General features: G+C 46.5%; 1 protein-coding gene across 1 annotated transcript in view; it reads left to right on the forward strand.

The window, feature by feature from the left end:
- crip2 (cysteine rich protein 2) overlaps window positions 1-18,159 on the forward strand; it is a 66,029-nt gene that overhangs the window by 34,289 nt on the left and 13,581 nt on the right. The window lies entirely within an intron of this gene.

The following is an 18,159-nucleotide window of genomic DNA, read 5'->3' on the forward strand; positions in this document are numbered from 1 at the left end:
TCAAAGCTGCAAAGATATTATCTTTGAGTGCCCCAGAACTGATCTTACAGGCGAAACCAAGATGCAACTTCAACCAGGAAATGAGCAGGATTTTTGAGGCTCTGTTTCCCGTTGTCTCCTTATATGGCTGTGAATATGCAGTGAACGAGCTTATGCGCTCTGCCGTTCCTCCAAGATGTCTGCAGCATTGTGATGTATTTGTAGGCATATCATTGGAAGATTGGCCATAAGAGACTACATTTGCCAGGGGCCCATCCGGTGTCCTTTGTCTACGTTGGTGCGTAACTCTCAGCGGCAAAAATTTTACCATGCGATACAGACAGCAAAGTATCGTTCCTGGAAGTGTGCATCATTGAAGAGATATGTGTGAAAAACACCTTGAGGATTGGTTCTAAACAACGTTTGCCATGTTTCAGTCGATATTATGGAGTTAATTTGGAAAAAAGTTCGGCGTTTGGATAACTGAATTTTCGGGTTTTTTTGGTAGTCAAACGTGACGCCCCAAACGGACCGATTTCTCCTGCACAAAAAATCTTTCAGGAAAAACTGAACATTGCTATCTAACTGAGAGTCTCCTCATTGAAAACATCCGAAGTTCTTCGAAGGTAAAAGATTTATTTGAATGTTTTTGCTGGTTTTTGTGAAAATGTTTCCTGCTGATGTTAATGCTAAATGCTACGCTAGTTATCAGTACTGTTACACAAATGCTAGTTTGCTATGCTTGAGAAGCATATTTTTGAAAAGCTGAGATGACAGTGTTGTTAACAAAAGGCTAAGCTTGAGAGTTAGTATATTCATTTCATTTCATTTGCGATTTTCATGAATAGTTAACGTTGCGTTATGGTATTGAGCTTGAGGCTATCATTACGCTACCGGATCCGGCATGGCTCAGCGCAAGAGGTTAAATATGTCCACATCATTTTCCTGCCTCATGATGCCATCTATTTTGTGAAGTGCACCAGTCTCTCCTGCAGCAAAGCGCCCCCACAACATGATGCTGCCACCCCCGTGATTCACAGTTGGGATGGTGTTCTTCGGCTTGCAAGCCCCCCCTTTTTCCTCCAAACATAACGATGGTCATTATGGTCAAACAGTTCTATTTTTGTTTCATCAGACCAGAGGATATTTCTCCAAACAGTACTATTTTTGTTCCCATGTGCAGTTGCAAACCGTAGTCTGGCTTTTTTATGGCGGTTTTGGAGCAGTGGCTTCTACCTTGCTGTGTGGCCTTTCAGGTTATATCTACCACACGGAACCCCACTAATCCTACCGACGGAAACGCATGAGATGGCTAATAACAGACCTCCATCCTATACTAGCTTGACAATATCTCTGTCATCATCACTCAATACCTAGGTTTACCTCCACTGTATTCACATCCTACCATACCTTTGTCTGTACATTATACCTTGAAGCTATTTTATCGCCCCCAGACACCCCCTTTTACTCTCTGTTCCAGACGTTCTAGACGACCAATTCTTATTGCTTTTAGCCGTACCCTTATCCTACTCCTCCTCTGTTCCTCTGGCGATGTAGAGGTGAATCCAGGCCCTGCAGTGCCTAGCCTTGGTTTCATGCATGTTAACATTAGAAGCCTCCTCCCTAAGTTTGTTCTATTCACTGCTTCAGCACACTCTGCCAACCCGGATGTTCTAGCTGTGTCTGAATCCTGGCTTAAGAAGACCACCAAAAATTCTGAAATTTTCATCCCAAACTACAACATTTTCAGACAAGATAGAACTACCAAAGGGGGCGGTGTTGCAATCTACTACAAAGATAGCCTGCAGAGTTCTGTCCTACTATCCAGGTCTGTACCCAAACAATTTGAACTTCTACTTTTAAAAATCCACCTCTCTAAAAACAAGTCTCTCACCGTTGCCGCCTGCTATAGACCACCCTCTGCCCCCAGCTGTGGTATGTGAACTGATTGCCCCCCATCTATCTTCAGAGCTCGTGCTGCTAGGTGACCTAAACTGGAACATGCTTAACACCCCAGCCATCCTACAATCTAAGCTTGATGCCCTCAATCTCACACAAATTATCAATGAACCTACCAGGTACCTCCCCAAAGCCTTAAACACAGACACCCTCATAGATATCATCCTAACCAACTTGCCCTCTAAATACACCTCTGCTGTCTTCAACCAAGATCTCAGCGATCACTGCCTCATTGCCTGCATCCGTAATGGGTCAGCGGTCAAACGACCTCCACTCATCACTGTCAAATGCTCCCTGAAACACTTCAGCGAGCAGGCCTTTCTAATCGACCTGGCCGGGGTATCCTGGAAGGATATTGATCTCATCCCGTTAGTAGAGGATGCCTGGGTATTTTTTTTAAATGCCTTCCTAACCATCTTAAATAAGCATGCCCCATTCAAGAAATTTAGAACCAGGAACAGATATGGCCCTTGGTTCTCACCAGACCTGAGTGCCCTTAACCAACACAAAAACATCCTATGGCGTTCTGCATTAGCATTGAACAGCCCACGTGATATGCAGCTGTTCAGGGAAGCTAGAAACCATTATACACAGGCAGTTAGAAAAGCCAAGGCTAGCTTTTTCAAGCAGAAATTTGCTTCCTGCAACACTAACTCAAAAAAGTTCTGGGACACTGTAAAGTCCACGGAGAATAAGAACACCTCCTCCCAGCTGCCCACTGCACTGAAGATAGGAAACACTGTCACCACTGATAAATCCACCATAATTGAGAATTTCAATAAGCATTTTTCTACGGCTGGCCATGCTTTCCACCTGGCTACTCCTAACCCGGTCAACAGCACTGCACCCCCCACAGCAACTCGCCCAAGCCTTCCCCATTTCTCCTTCTCCCAAATCCAGTCAGCTGATGTTCTGAAAGAGCTGCAAAATCTGGACCCCTACAAATCAGCTGGGCTAGACAATCTGGACTCTTTCTTTCTAAAATGATCTGCCGAAATTGTTGCCACCCCTATTACTAGCCTGTTCAACCTCTCTTTCGTGTCGTCTGAGATTCCCAAAGATTGGAAAGCAGCTGCGGTCATCCCCCTCTTCAAAGGGGGGGGACACTCTTGACCCAAACTGCTACAGACCTATATCTATCCTACCTTGCCTTTCTAAGGTCTTCGAAAGCCAAGTCAACAAACAGATTACCGACCATTTCGAATCTCACCATACCTTCTCTGCTGTGCAATCTGGTTTCAGAGCTGGTCATGGGTGCACCTCAGCCACGCTCAAGGTCCTAAACGATATCTTAACCGCCATCGATAAGAAACATTACTGTGCAGCTGTATTCATTGATCTGGCCAAGGCGTTCGACTCTGTCAATCACCACATCCTCATCGGCAGACTCGCCAGCCTTGGTTTCTCAAATGATTGCCTCGCCTGGTTCACCAACTACTTCTCTGATAGAGTTCAGTGTGTCAAATCGGAGGGTCTGCTGTCCGGACCTCTGGCAGTCTCTATGGGGGTGCCACAGGGTTCAATTCTTGGACCGACTCTCTTCTCTGTATACATCAATGATGTCGCTCTTGCTGCTGGTGAGTCTCTGATCCACCTCTACGCAGACAACACCATTCTGTATACTTCTGGCCCTTCTTTGGACACTGTGTTAACAACCCTCTAGGCAAGCTTCAATGCCATACAACTCTCCTTCCGTGGCCTCCAATTGCTCTTAAATACAAGTAAAACTAAATGCATGCTCTTCAACCGATTGCTGCCTGAACTTGCCCACCTGTCCAACATCACTACTCTGGACGGCTCTGACTTAGAATACGTGGACAACTACAAATACCTAGGTGTCTGGTTAGACTGTAAACTCTCCTTCCAGACCCACATCAAACATCTCCAATCCAAAGTTAAATCTAGAATAGGCTTCCTATTTCGCAACAAAGCATCCTTCACTCATGCTGCCAAACATACCCTTGTAAAACTGACCATCCTACCAATCCTCGACTTCGGCGATGTCATTTACAAAATAACCTCCAATAACCTACTCAACAAATTGGATGCAGTCTATCACAGTGCAATCCGTTTTGTCACCAAAGCCCCATATACTACCCACCATTGTGACCTGTACGCTCTCGTTGGCTGGCCCTCGTCGCCAAACCCACTGGCTCCATGTCATCTACAAGACCCTGCTAGGTAAAGTCCCCCCTTATCTCAGCTCGCTGGTCACCATAGCATCACCCACCTGTAGCACGCGCTCCAGCAGGTATATCTCTCTGGTCACCCCCATAACCAATTCTTTCTTTGGCCGCCTCTCCTTCCAGTTCTCTGCTGCCAATGACTGGAACGAACTGCAAAAATCTCTGAAACTGGAAACACTTATCTCCCTCACTAGCTTTAAGCACCAACTGTCAGAGCAGCTCACAGATTACTGAACCTGTACATAGCCCACCTATAATTTAGCCCAAACAACTACCTCTTTCCCTACTGTATTCATTTTATTTATTTATTTATTTATTTTGCTCCTTTGCACCCCATTATTTTTATTTCTACTTTGCACATTCTTCCACTGCAAATCTACCATTCCAGTGTTTTACTTGCTATATTGTATTTACTTTGCCACCTTGGCCTTTTTTTTGCCTTTACCTCCCTTATCTTACCTCATTTGCTCACATCGTATATAGGCTTGTTTATACTGTATTATTGACTGTATGTTTGTTTTACTCCATGTGTAACTCTGTGTCGTTGTATGTGTCAAACTGCTTTGCTTTATCTTGGCCAGGTCGCAATTGTAAATGAGAACTTGTTCTCAACTTGCCTACCTGGTTAAATAAAGGTAAAAAAAATAAGGACTCGTTTTACTTTGGATATAATACTTCTGTACCTGTTTCCTCCAGCATCTTTACAAGGTCCTTTGCTGTTGTTCTGGGATTGATTTGCACTTTTCGCATCAAAATACGTTCATCTCTAGGAGACAGAATGCGTCTCCTTCCTGAGCGGTATAATGGCTGTGTGGTTCCATGGTGTTTATGCTTGCGTACTATTGTTTGTACAGATGAACGTGGTACCTTCAGGCGTTTGGAAATTGCTCCCAAGGATGAACCAGACTTGTGGAGGTTTACAATTTTTTGGCTGATTTCTTTTGATTTTCCCATGATGTCAAGCAAAGAGGCACTGTGTTTGAAGGTAGGCCTTGAAATACATCCACAGGTACACCTCCAATTGACTCTAATTATGTTAATTAGCCTATCAGAAGCTTCTAAAGCCACCACATAATTTTCTGGAATTTTCCAAGCTGTTTAAAGGCACAGTCAACTTAGTGAATGTAAACATCTCACCCACTGGAATTGTGATGTGAAATAATCTGTCTGTAAACAATTGTTGGTAAAACTACTTGTCATGCATAGAGTAGATGTCCTAACCGACTTGCCAAACCTATTGTTTGTTACAAAGAAATTTGTGGAGTGGTTGAAAAACGAGTTTTAATGACTCCAACCTAAGTGTATGTGAACTTCCGACTTCAACTGTAGATGAGTAGCTCTCAAGATGACATTACCATCACCGTTCTATAGGCCTAGAGCTTAGCCTACAGCTGTACTCTGTAGATGTGCTGCCTGTGTCCTTGCTGAAGGTTAGCTGTGACTTCATGACCTAGCCAGCCAGCCCATAGAAATACCAGTACAATATATTATAAAACTGTTCTATTTCATTCAATGAGTCAGCCGTTCTATTTTCACCATGTCTGTGTTTTATAATGAATACAATATATCACCGCCAGTCCTCTCATATCTCCTCCATACACTCTTAGTATGACTCAGTATGACTCAGCACTGGTCCCTGGGCCTGGATCAGAACAGAAAGGAAGGAGAGGTGTACATGCAGCCTTTTACATGACCTAGCAGTCAACCATTCTATTTCCACCTTGTCTGTACATGAAGACTGAATATCCCCTTCAGTCATCCCTCAAATAAACTCAGCAAAAAAAGAAACGCCCTCTCACTTCCAACTGCGTTTATTTTCAGCAAACTTAACATGTGTAAATATTTGTATGAACATAACAAGATTCAACAACTGAGACATAAACTGAACAAGTTCCACAGACATGTGACTAACAGAAATTTAATAACGTGTCCCTGAACAAAGGTGGGGGGTCAAAAGTAACAGTCAGTATCTGGTGTGGCCACCATCTGCATTAAGTACTGCAGTGCATCTCCTCCTCATGGACTCGGGCAGTTGTTGTTGCCATCCTGTGCCTGTCTCACAGGTGTGATGTTCGGATGTACCAATCCTGTGCAGGTGTTGTTACACGTGGTCTGCCACTGCAAGGACGATCAGCTGTCCATCCTGTCTCCCTGTAGCGCTGTCTTAGGCGTCTCACAGTACGGACATTGCAATTTATTGCCCTGGCCACATCTGCAGTCCTCATGCCTCCTTGCAGTATGCCTATGGCACGTTCACGCAGATGAGCAGGGACCCTGGGCATCTTTCTCTTGGTGTTTTTCAGAGTCAGTAGAAAGGCCTCTTTAGTGTTCTACGTTTTCATAACTGTGACCATAATTGCCTACCGTCTGTAAGCTGTTAGTGTCTTAACGACCGTTCCACAGGTGCATGTTCATTTAATTGTTTATGGTTCATTGAACAAGCATGGGAAACGGTGTTTAAACCCTTTACAATGAAGATCTGTGAAGTTATTTGGATTTTTACGAATTATCTTTGAAAGACAGGGTCCTGAAAATAGGACGTTTCTTTTTTTGCTGAGTTTATAATGGCGCCGGAGGGGATGGGTGCCGTTTTATGGGCTCCTTAACAACTGTGCTATTTTGTTATTTTTTTCTCATGGTTTGTAACTTATTTTTTATTTTTTACATAAAGTTGATGCTACCGTCTCTTATGACCGAAAAGAGCTTCTGGACATCAGAACAGCGATTACTGACCTCAAACTGGACGAAGATATGTTCTTTAATGAGTCCTACGCAAAGAATATACTGCTTTCCGGAGACCAGGCCCAAATCCCTGCCATTCACGTGAAGAAAAGGCGGAGATACAGAGGGAGAAGGTCGGTTCTATTGGCCAACGTGCAATCACTGGAAAACAAACTGGATGATCTATGATCGAGACTGGCCTACCAACGGGACATTAAACACTATAATATCTTATGTTTCACTGAGTCGCGGCTGAATGACGACACAGATAATATAGAGCTGGCTGGGTTTTCCGTGCATCGGCAGGACAGAGCAGCTATGTCTGGTAAGGCGAAGGAAGGGTATGGTGTGTGTCTATTTGTCAATAACTGCTGGTGTGCGATGTCTCATATAAAGTAAGGATTGCTCGCCTGAGGTAGAGTGCCTTATCATAAGCTGTACACCGCATTATTTACCAAGAGAGTTGTCATCTACAGTTGAAGTCGGAAGTTTACATACACCTTTGCCAAATACATTTAAACTCAGTTTTTCATGATTCCTGACATTCAATCCTAGTAAAAATTCCCTGTCTTAGATCAGTTAGGATCACCACTTTATTTTAAGAATGTGAAATAATTTATTTTGATAACTGGGTCACTATATGGTCAACCAATCACTATATTAAACATATACGCCCCTAACACAGATACTCCTGCCTTCATGTCAAAAATTATAACCCTGTTCAATGAGCATTGTGTCTCCTTTGGCGTGGTGGCCGGAGATTTTAATTGTACCCTTAACCCAACCCTAGACAAATCATCTCAAGTCCCCACCACAAATCCTAGATCTGCAAAGATGTTGAACTCTCTTACTAAAGAGATGGGACTGATAGATATCTGGAGAGAGAATAATAGCTAATCTATGGACTATACATACTACTCTAATGTCCATAACACCTACTCCCGTATAGATTACATTTTTATCCCAAAGAGTTTCATAAATTCAGCCACATGTACAATCGGACCCATAGCACTTTCAGATCACGCCTTTGTCCACCTCTGCTTTGACCTCTGCAAAAACATCCCGAGGTCAAAGAGCTGGAAATTCAACACCTCCATGCTATCAAATGACGAGTTCCATACATTGGTAACTACATGGATAGACAACTACACACAAGACAATAAAGACTCTCCTGTTTCTCCGGCCACAATGTGGGACGCTGCTAAAGCCACACTAAGAGGTAATCTAATTGCATATGCTTCCTCTAAGAAAAAAGCAATGGAAGCACACAGGCTAGATCTTGAGAGGGAGCTGGAATGCTGTGAAAAAATACATAAACAATCCCTAGACAGCACCTCCTGGAGTCATCTTAAAGCAGCCAAAGCCAAACTGAATTTGGACTACACTCGGGAGATAAAAAAAAAAGTTTTCTTTACAAAACAGAAATACCATGAGTATAGCAATAGGCCCAGTAGATTGCTTGCTTACCAATTAAAAAAGGAGCAGTCAGAGCGTACAATCATGGCTATCCGAACAGCAGAGGACGAGGTCACATATGACCCAAAAAATATCAATTTAACTTTTCATGATTTTTACTGCAAACTATATACCTCTGAGAGAAAACACACAGAGGCAGAACTCCACTCTTTCCTAGAGGGAATCTCGCTACCTAAACTATCAGAGACCGACCAGGAAGATCTCAACTCCCCCTTCACTCCTGAGGAGATCCTGGAGGCAATTACCTCCATGCCACCTAATAAGTCCCCAGGCCCAGATGGATTCCCCAGAGAGTTCTATAAAGCTTTTTGGCCCCAGCTCAGCCCTATCTTCATGCCAATGCTGGAGGATTTTTGCAAAAACGGAGTTCTCCCAGACTCAATGCACACAGCTCGCATTACAGTGTTGCTAAAAAAGGACAAGGACCCCCTATCCTGCTCGTCCTTCCGGCCCATAAGCTTGTTGGATTTCGACTATAAAATAATTACCAAATTGCTCGCCAAAAGACTAAACACTCTTCTTCCCAAAATAATAAAAGCGGACCAAACTGGATTTATTAGAGACAGATACTCTTCTGATAACATTCGCCGTCTTTTTGATATTATTGATCAAGTAAACGCACAAAAGACCCCTGTCCTGCTGGCTTCACTGGATGCTGAGAAGGCGTTTGACAGGATGGAGTGGAGCTTTCTGTTTTCAGTCTTAGAAAAGTTCAATATGGGCCCACATTTTATTAAATGGATCAAATCACTATACTCTCATCCAAATGCCATGGTGACTACTAATGGACTGAACTCTGACAGATTCCCTCTGGAACGGGGCACAAGACAAGGGTGCTCGCTGTCCCCGCTGCTCTACTTGTTGGGGGCGGAGCCTCTGGCAGAGATGATAAGGAGCAATCCAAGTATTATGGGTGTTTCTGCAGGCGGCCTGCAGCACAAGATTTTGCTCTACATATCCAACCCTGAGAAATCCCTCCCTCTCATTTTAGACACAATTGCTCAGTATGGCAAGTTTTCAGGTTATAAGATTAATTTTAACAAATCCACTGTCTGCCCTCTCAATATTACACTCACCAGCTCTATGAAGACACTTTGTCCTTTCCAATGGAAAACACACGGGTTTCAATACCTCGGGATCTTCATAACACCAGATCTGAATAGCCTTTTTAAGGAAAATTACCTTCCACTCCTGGATCGAATCAAGAACGATCTCCAAACCTGGATCTCCCTCCCAATTAGCTTAGTAGGAAGAATTAATGTAATCCGTATGAACGTCCTCCCTAGACTAAACTACTTATTTCAGATGCTCCCATGCTATCTCCCAGTTTCCTTCTTCAAAACAACTAACCAAAGCATCACCAAATTTATATGGGGCAATAAAAAACCTAGGATCAAGTTTTCCACTTTATCAAAACCTGAATCTAAAGGTGGTCTTGCCCTTCCCTCCCTTCAACTGTACTACTGGTCTGCCCAAATCCGCAACATGCTAACATGGATCACAAACAGACAAGAGTCAACGTGGATTCAGATAGAAGCCCAATCCTGTGGTTCATTGCCCTTAAGCTCAATTATATTCATTAATAACTTTAGTGAAGTGGGCAACATAGCCAAGACCTTTGCAACATAGCCATACCTTGACTTTGTTGTCCTTAAGCCATTTTGCCACAACTTTGGAAGTATGCTTGGGGTCATTGTCCATTTGGAAGACCCATTTGCAACCAAGCTTTAACTTCCTGACTGATGTCCTGAGATGTTGCTTCAATATATCCATATAATTTTCCATTCTCATGATGCTCATGGACTACATGAAAAGGAAGGCCGATCAGACCCCCATTAACATCGACGGGGCAGTAGTGGAGTGGGTTGAGAGTTTCAAGTTCCTTGGTGTTCACATCACCCACAAACTACCACGGTCCAAACATACCAAGACAGTCGTGAAGAGGACACCTTTTCCCCCTCAGGAGACTGAAAACATTTGGCATGGGTCCCCAGATCCTCAAAAAGTTATACAGCTGCCCATCGAGAGCATCACCGCCTGGTATGGCAACTGCTTGGCATCCGACTGTAAGGCAATACAGAGGGTAGTGAGTACAGCCCAATAAATCACTGGAGCCAAGCTTCCTGCCATCCAGGACTTATATATACTAGGCAGTGTCAGAAGAAGTCCCCAAAAAATGTCAAAGGACTTCAGTCACCCAAGTCATAGACTGTTCTCTCTGCTACAGCACGGCAAGCGGTACCGGAGCACCAAGTCTAGGTCCAAAAGGCTCCTTAACAGCTTCTACCCTCAAGCCATAAGACTGTTGAACAATTAATCAAATGGCCACCTGGACTATTTACTTTGACCCACCCCCCCACCCCATTTGTTTTTACATAGCTGCCTCTCATTGTTTATTACCTATGCATAGTCACTTTATTATCTCAAATTACCCCCACACATTGACTGGGTACCAGTACCCCCTGTATATAGCCTTGTTATTGTTATGTAATTTTATTGTGTTACTTTTTAATTAACACTTTCTTGAACTGCATTGTTGGTTAAGGGCTTGTAAGTAAGCATTTCACGGTAGTCGGCATATGTGACAGATAGCATTTGATTTGATATCGGTTATGTCAGTGTGAAACAGCCCTGTCCCTTGGTCTGGATCAGAACAGAACAGGAAGGAAAGAAAGATGTGAATTCTGCAGCTTTATATGACACAAAATCACACAAGCTATTCCCCACCCAGCTCAGACCAGACTAGCCAGTCGTCAGTAGATACTAGATGCAGTCCTAGCCTGGGTTGTTTAATCTCTCTCTCATCATTACATCATATAAATGTTCTTTCTCCATGTCCTCTCCACAATTTCCCTCCAGACTCCAGTAGATAAGCCTGGTCCCAGATCTGGTTGTACAATATACTGTTAATAGATCTGGGACCACGCAATAACCAACTCCAATACAGCACAAACAGATCTGGGACCAGGCTTTAACCAACTCCAATACAGCACAAACAGATCTGGGACCAGGCTTTAACCAACTCCAATACAGCACAAACAGATCTGGGACCAGACTACTAGTAGACGTTGGCAATACTGGCCTGGGTTGTTGTTGTCCGCCCTCCACTCCATGGACAGGCAGCAGATCAGACACACATGATTAGATGTACTCTAGTCCATCCTCTCCATTGACAGCACATCCCAAATCCAACCAGCAGCCTTAGGCTAGGCTACATTGCCATGGTGAGTGCATGGCTGTGGTCAGAAAAGTCTGTACCCCATCATCATGGAACTGAAGGGATGGTTCAGAGATGGAGTTAGTAGTGTACTATAAGAAAATACAAGGAATGTAGTCCGTGTGCTGTGAGGAGATCCCAGGCACAGTATAGCAGAGGTCAGGGTCTCTATAAGTGTCATGTACTGTCATGTTGTCTTGTCTCTGTCCTTTCCCTTCACCCTGTCTCCCTCTGCTGGTCGTGTTAGGTTACCTTTTCTCCCCCGCTTTCCCCCAGCTGTCCCTTGTCTCCTCTAACTACCCATTCACCCCGTTCCCCACCTGTTCCCTTTTTTCCCTCTGATTAGGTCCCAATATCTCTCTCTGTTTCTGCTCCTGTCCTTGTCGGATTCTTGTTTGTTTGTGTCATTCATGCCTGAACCAGACTGTCGTCATGTTTGCTGTAACCTTGTCCTGTCCTGTCGGAATCTGCCGGTCCATCTGAGCCTACCTATGTTTGGTAATTAAAGAAGCTCTGTTTAAGTTGATTCGCTTTTGGGTCCTCATTCACGCACCGTAACAGAAGAATCCGACCAAGAATGGACCCAGCGACTTCGGATCCTCTCCACTCAGCCGTCGAGATCCAGGGAGCGATGCTAGGCAGACACAAGCAGGAATTGTCTGCTGCTCGACATGCCGTTGAGACCCTGGCCACCCAAGTCTCCAACCTCACAGAACAGGTTCACCATCTCCGCCTCGATCCACCGGCCACTTCCAGGGCTTTCGAATCTCCGGAGCCCAGAATCAATAACCCGCCGTGTTACTCTGGGGAGCCCACTGAATGCCGCTCGTTCCTCACCCAGTGTGATATTGTGTTTTCTCTCCAGCCCAACACTTACTCCAGGAGCACTGCTCGTGTCGCCTACGTCATATCTCTCCTTATTGGACGGGCTCGTGAGTGGGGCACGGCAATCTGGGAGGCAAGGGCTGAGTGTACTAACCAGTATCAAGACTTTAAGGAGGAGATGATACGGGTTTTTGATCGATCTGTTTTTGGGGAGGAGGCTTCCAGGGCCCTGTCTTCCCTATGTCAAGGCAATCGATCCATAACAGACTACTCTATTGAGTTTCGCACTCTTGCTGTCTCCAGTGGCTGGAACGAGCCGGCCTTGCTCGCTCGTCTTCTGGAGGGTTTCCGCGCAGAGGTAAAGGATGAGATTCTCTCCCGGGAGGTTCCTTCCAGCGTGGATTCCTTGATTGAACTCGCTATTCGCATTGAGCGACGGGTTGATCTTCGTCACCGAGCTCGTGGAAAGGAGCTCGCGCTCTCCGTCGCCTCCCTCTCCGCATCACTACCATCTTCCTCTGCCGGCTCGGGTGCTGAGCCCATGCAGCTGGGAGGTATCCGCATCTCGACTGAGGAGAGGGAACGGAGAATCACCAACCGCCTCTGTCTCTATTGCGGTTCCGCTGGTCATTTTGTCACTTCATGTCCAGTAAAAGGCCAGAGCTCGTCAGTAAGCGGAGGGCTACTGGTGAGCGCTACTACTCCTGTCTCTCCTTCAAGATCCTGCACTACCTTGTCGGTCCATCTACGCTGGACCGGTTCGTCAGCTTCCTGCAGTGCCTTAATAGACTCTGGGGCGGAGGGCTGTTTTATGGACGAGACCTGGGCTCGGGAACATGACATTCCTCTCAGACAGTTAAAGGAGCCCACGGCCTTGTTCGCCCTGGATGGTAGTCCTCTCCCCAGGATTCAGCGTGAGACGCTACCTCTAACCCTCACTGTTTCTGGTAATCATAGTGAAACCATTTCTTTTTTAATTTTTCGTTCACCTTTTACACCTGTTGTTTTGGGCCATCCCTGGCTAGTTTGTCATAATCCTTCCATTAATTGGTCTAGTAATTCTATCCTCTCCTGGAACGTCTCTTGTCATGTGAAATGTTTAATGTCTGCTATCCCTCCTGTTTCCTCTGTCTCTTCTTCACAGGAGGAGCCTGGTGATTTGACAGGGGTGCCGGAGGAATATCACGATCTGCGCACGGTGTTCAGTCGGTCCAGGGCCACCTCTCTTCCTCCACACCGGTCGTATGATTGTAGTATTGATCTCCTTCCGGGAACCACCCCCCCCCGGGGTAGACTATACTCTCTGTCGGCTCCCGAACGTAAGGCTCTCGAGGATTATTTGTCTGTAGCTCTTGACGCCGGTACCATAGTCCCCTCCTCCTCTCCCGCCGGAGCGGGGTTTTTTTTTGTCAAGAAGAAGGACGGGTCTCTGCGCCCCTGCATAGATTATCGAGGGCTGAATGACATAACAGTGAAGAATCGTTATCCGCTTCCTCTTATGTCTTCAGCCTTCGAGATCCTGCAGGGAGCCAGGTTTTTCACTAAGTTGGACCTTCGTAACGCTTACCATCTCGTGCGCATCAGGGAGGGGGACGAGTGGAAGACGGCGTTTAACACTCCGTTAGGGCACTTTGAATACCGGGTTCTTCCTTTCGGCCTCGCTAACGCTCCAGCTGTCTTTCAGGCATTAGTCAATGATGTCCTGAGAGACATGCTGAACATCTTTGTTTTCGTTTACCTTGACGATATCCTGATTTTTTCACCGTCACTCCAGATTCATGTTCAGCACGTTCGACGTGTCCTCCAGCGCCTTTTAGAGAATTGTCTTTTTGTGAAGGCTGAGAAGTGCACTTTTCATGCCTCCTCCGTCACATTTCTCGGTTCTGTTATTTCCGCTGAAGGCATTAAGATGGATCCCGCTAAGGTCCAAGCTGTCATTGATTGGCCCGTCCCTAAGTCACGCGTCGAGCTGCAGCGCTTTCTCGGCTTCGCGAACTTCTATCGTCGTTTCATCCGTAATTTCGGTCAGGTGGCAGCTCCTCTCACAGCCCTTACTTCTGTCAAGACGTGCTTTAAGTGGTCCGTTTCCGCCCAGGGAGCTTTTGATCTCCTCAAGAATCGTTTTACATCCGCTCCTATCCTTGTTACACCTGACGTCTCTAGACAGTTCGTTGTCGAGGTTGACGCGTCAGAGGTGGGAGTGGGAGCCATCCTTTCTCAGCGCTCCCTCTCTGACGACAAGGTCCACCCATGCGCGTATTTTTCTCATCGCCTGTCGCCGTCGGAACGTAACTATGATGTGGGTAACCGCGAACTGCTCGCCATCCGGTTAGCCCTAGGCGAATGGCGACAGTGGTTGGAGGGGGCGACCGTTCCTTTTGTCGTTTGGACTGACCATAGGAACCTTGAGTACATCCGTTCTGCCAAACGACTTAATGCGCGTCAGGCGCGTTGGGCGCTGTTTTTCGCTCGTTTCGAGTTCGTGATTTCTTATCGTCCGGGCTCTAAGAACACCAAGCCTGATGCTTTGTCTCGTCTCTTCAGTTCTTCAGTAGCCTCCACTGACCCCGAGGGGATTCTCCCTGAGGGGCGTGTTGTCGGGTTGACTGTCTGGGGAATTGAGAGGCAGGTAAAGCAAGCACTCACTCAAACTCCGTCGCCGCGCGCTTGTCCTAGGAACCTTCTTTTCGTTCCCGTTCCTACTCGTCTGGCCGTTCTTCAGTGGGCTCACTCTGCCAAGTTAGCCGGCCACCCTGGCGTTCGGGGTACGCTTGCTTCCATTCGCCAGCGTTTCTGGTGGCCCACCCGGGAGCATGACACGCGTCGTTTCGTGGCTGCTTGTTCGGTCTGCGCGCAGACTAAGTCCGGTAACTCTCCTCCTGCCGGCCGTCTCAGGCCGCTTCCTATTCCCTCTCGACCGTGGTCTCACATCGCCTTAGATTTTGTCACCGGACTGCCTTCGTCAGCGGGGAAGACTGTTATTCTTACGGTTGTCGATAGGTTCTCTAAGGCGGCTCATTTCATTCCCCTTGCTAAGCTTCCTTCTGCTAAAGAGACGGCACAAATCATCATCGAGAATGTTTTCAGAATTCATGGCCTTCCGTCAGACGTCGTTTCGGACAGAGGTCCGCAATTCACGTCTCAATTTTGGAGGGAGTTTTGCCGTTTGATTGGGGCTTCCGTCAGTCTCTCTTCCGGCTTTCACCCCCAGTCTAACGGTCAAGCAGAACGGGCCAATCAGACTATTGGTCGCATCTTACGCAGTCTTTCTTTTCGCAACCCTGCGTCTTGGTCAGAACAGCTCCCCTGGGCAGAATACGCCCACAACTCGCTTCCTTCGTCTGCGACCGGGCTATCTCCTTTTCAGAGTAGCCTCGGGTACCAGCCTCCGTTGTTCTCATCTCAGTTCGCCGAGTCCAGCGTCCCCTCCGCTCAGGCTTTTGTCCAACGTTGCGAGCGCACCTGGAAGAGGGTCAGGTCTGCACTTTGCCGTTATAGGGCGCAGACTGTGAGAGCTGCTAATAAGCGTAGAACTAAGAGCCCTAGATATTGTCGCGGTCAGAGAGTTTGGCTCTCCACTCAGAACCTTCCCCTTAAGACGGCTTCTCGCAAGTTGACCCCGCGGTTCATTGGTCCATTCCGTATCTCTCAGGTCATTAATCCTGTCGCAGTGCGACTTCTTCTTCCGCGAGATCTTCGTCGCGTCCACCCGGTCTTCCATGTCTCCTGTGTTAAGCCCGTTCTTCGCGCCCCCGCTCGTCTTCCCCCCCCCCCCCCCATCCTTGTCGAGGGCGCACCTATCTACAGGGTCCGTAAAATCTTGGACATGCGTCCTCGGGGCCGTGGTCATCAGTACCTAGTTGACTGGGAGGGGTACGGTCCTGAGGAGAGGAGTTGGGTTCCCTCTCGGGACGTGCTGGACCGTGCGCTGATTGATGATTTCCTCCGTTGCCGCCAGGTTTCCTCCTCGAGTGCGCCAGGAGGCGCTCGGTGAGTGGGGGGGTACTGTCATGTACTGTCATGTTGTCTTGTCTCTGTCCTTTCCCTTCACCCTGTCTCCCTCTGCTGGTCGTGTTAGGTTACCTTTTCTCCCCCGCTTTCCCCCAGCTGTCCCTTGTCTCCTCTAACTACCCATTCACCCCGTTCCCCACCTGTTCCCTTTTTTCCCTCTGATTAGGTCCCAATATCTCTCTCTGTTTCTGCTCCTGTCCTTGTCGGATTCTTGTTTGTTTGTGTCATTCATGCCTGAACCAGACTGTCGTCATGTTTGCTGTAACCTTGTCCTGTCCTGTCGGAATCTGCCGGTCCATCTGAGCCTACCTATGTTTGGTAATTAAAGAAGCTCTGTTTAAGTTGATTCGCTTTTGGGTCCTCATTCACGCACCGTAACAATAAGCAGAGGACAGGGGAATAACGATGGGGGAGATGGCACCACTGCCCCCTGGGGCTCCATGGATGGCAGAGTCATAAGGTCATCAGCATACTTCCCATCCGAAACCGTAATGAACAGTTTGTGTATTTGTAATGACGACATATTGTAATGTTTTTGTTTGTTTTGGTCTTCTGTAAGGTTTTTTTCAGCTGTTCGTGCACACTGATACTTTTTTTCAAGGCAAGCTGAAGTTCAGAGCTGAAGTCTACGCCCCTTCGTTGGTCATTGGTCAACAGTAGTGATTCTTGCCATTTGAGAGACGACTTGATTTCACGCACATTTTTTCACTTGGGAAATACTGCAATAGCTTAGATTAATTCTGACTATTTTGTGGAATTGTATACTGGCTATGGCGCCTCAAGATGGACAAACAGGCTGTTGCATCTTTTTCTCTTTTTTTTAAGTGAAGGTCTTTTTTTTAAGGGAGTATGCGAGTTCGGCTAGCCACCAGCCAACTGAAGCATACAGAAGCCTTTAGCAAGCCTCCATAGGACACATTATGCACACACACACACACAGGCCAAGCCTTCATCCTGGCTCTATCCAAGGAGGAGGTCATAACTCTGTTACTACACACAGACAACCATGGGTCCTGATACAGGTATACAGTTGATAATGGGCCTGGGTCTTACCACGCAAAGGCCAAGGGAGCAGGATGAGCGGTGGTGGTGTGTGTGTCTGTGTGTGTGTGTGTGTGTCTCACGAGGAAGGGGGCTGTATGAGATCAGATTCGGAGTCAGGGAAAGACTAGGGCTGTGACGGTCATGGATTTTGGATGGCGTTAGTTGGCCAGCCAAATGATTGCAGTCACCGTAATAACCGTTCGGATAGCGAAAAAAGAAACACGGTAATTTTCTCCTCTCCTCCACTCCTGACTGCATGTGCTGCCATAGAAATAGAATGAATAGAACTGGTGTCTCAATTCATGTCAATGATGGCATAATGGGTGGACTGGCGGCCATTGCGATTCTATTAATAGGAGCAAAGCAGGAAGCAAAAGGAGGAAGTAAAAGCAGGAAGTGTACCCATGGTGGTTTGTTGATTCAACTCAACTGACATGACTTAAAATACATTCCATTGCATGAGGCGCATCAGTTAACATGGGGCCTTTTTTTAACTAGGCAAGTCAGTTAAGAACAAATTCTTATTTACAATGGCGGCCTACCCTGGCCAAACCCGGACGATGCTGGGCCAATTGTGCGCTGCCCTATGGGACTCCCAATCACGACCGGTTGTGATACAGCCTGGAATTGAACCAGGGTCTGTAGTTATGCCTCTAGCATTGAGATGCAGTGCTTTAGACCGCTGTGCCACTCGGGAGCCCTTATTCAGCACGGTCAATAATTTGATCAGCACTTTTATAA

The sequence above is a fragment of the Oncorhynchus mykiss genome, chromosome 19, assembly GCF_057628025.1.
Source record: "Oncorhynchus mykiss isolate SJ-2025 chromosome 19, ASM5762802v1, whole genome shotgun sequence".
In the NCBI taxonomy this organism is placed as follows: domain Eukaryota; kingdom Metazoa; phylum Chordata; class Actinopteri; order Salmoniformes; family Salmonidae; genus Oncorhynchus; species Oncorhynchus mykiss.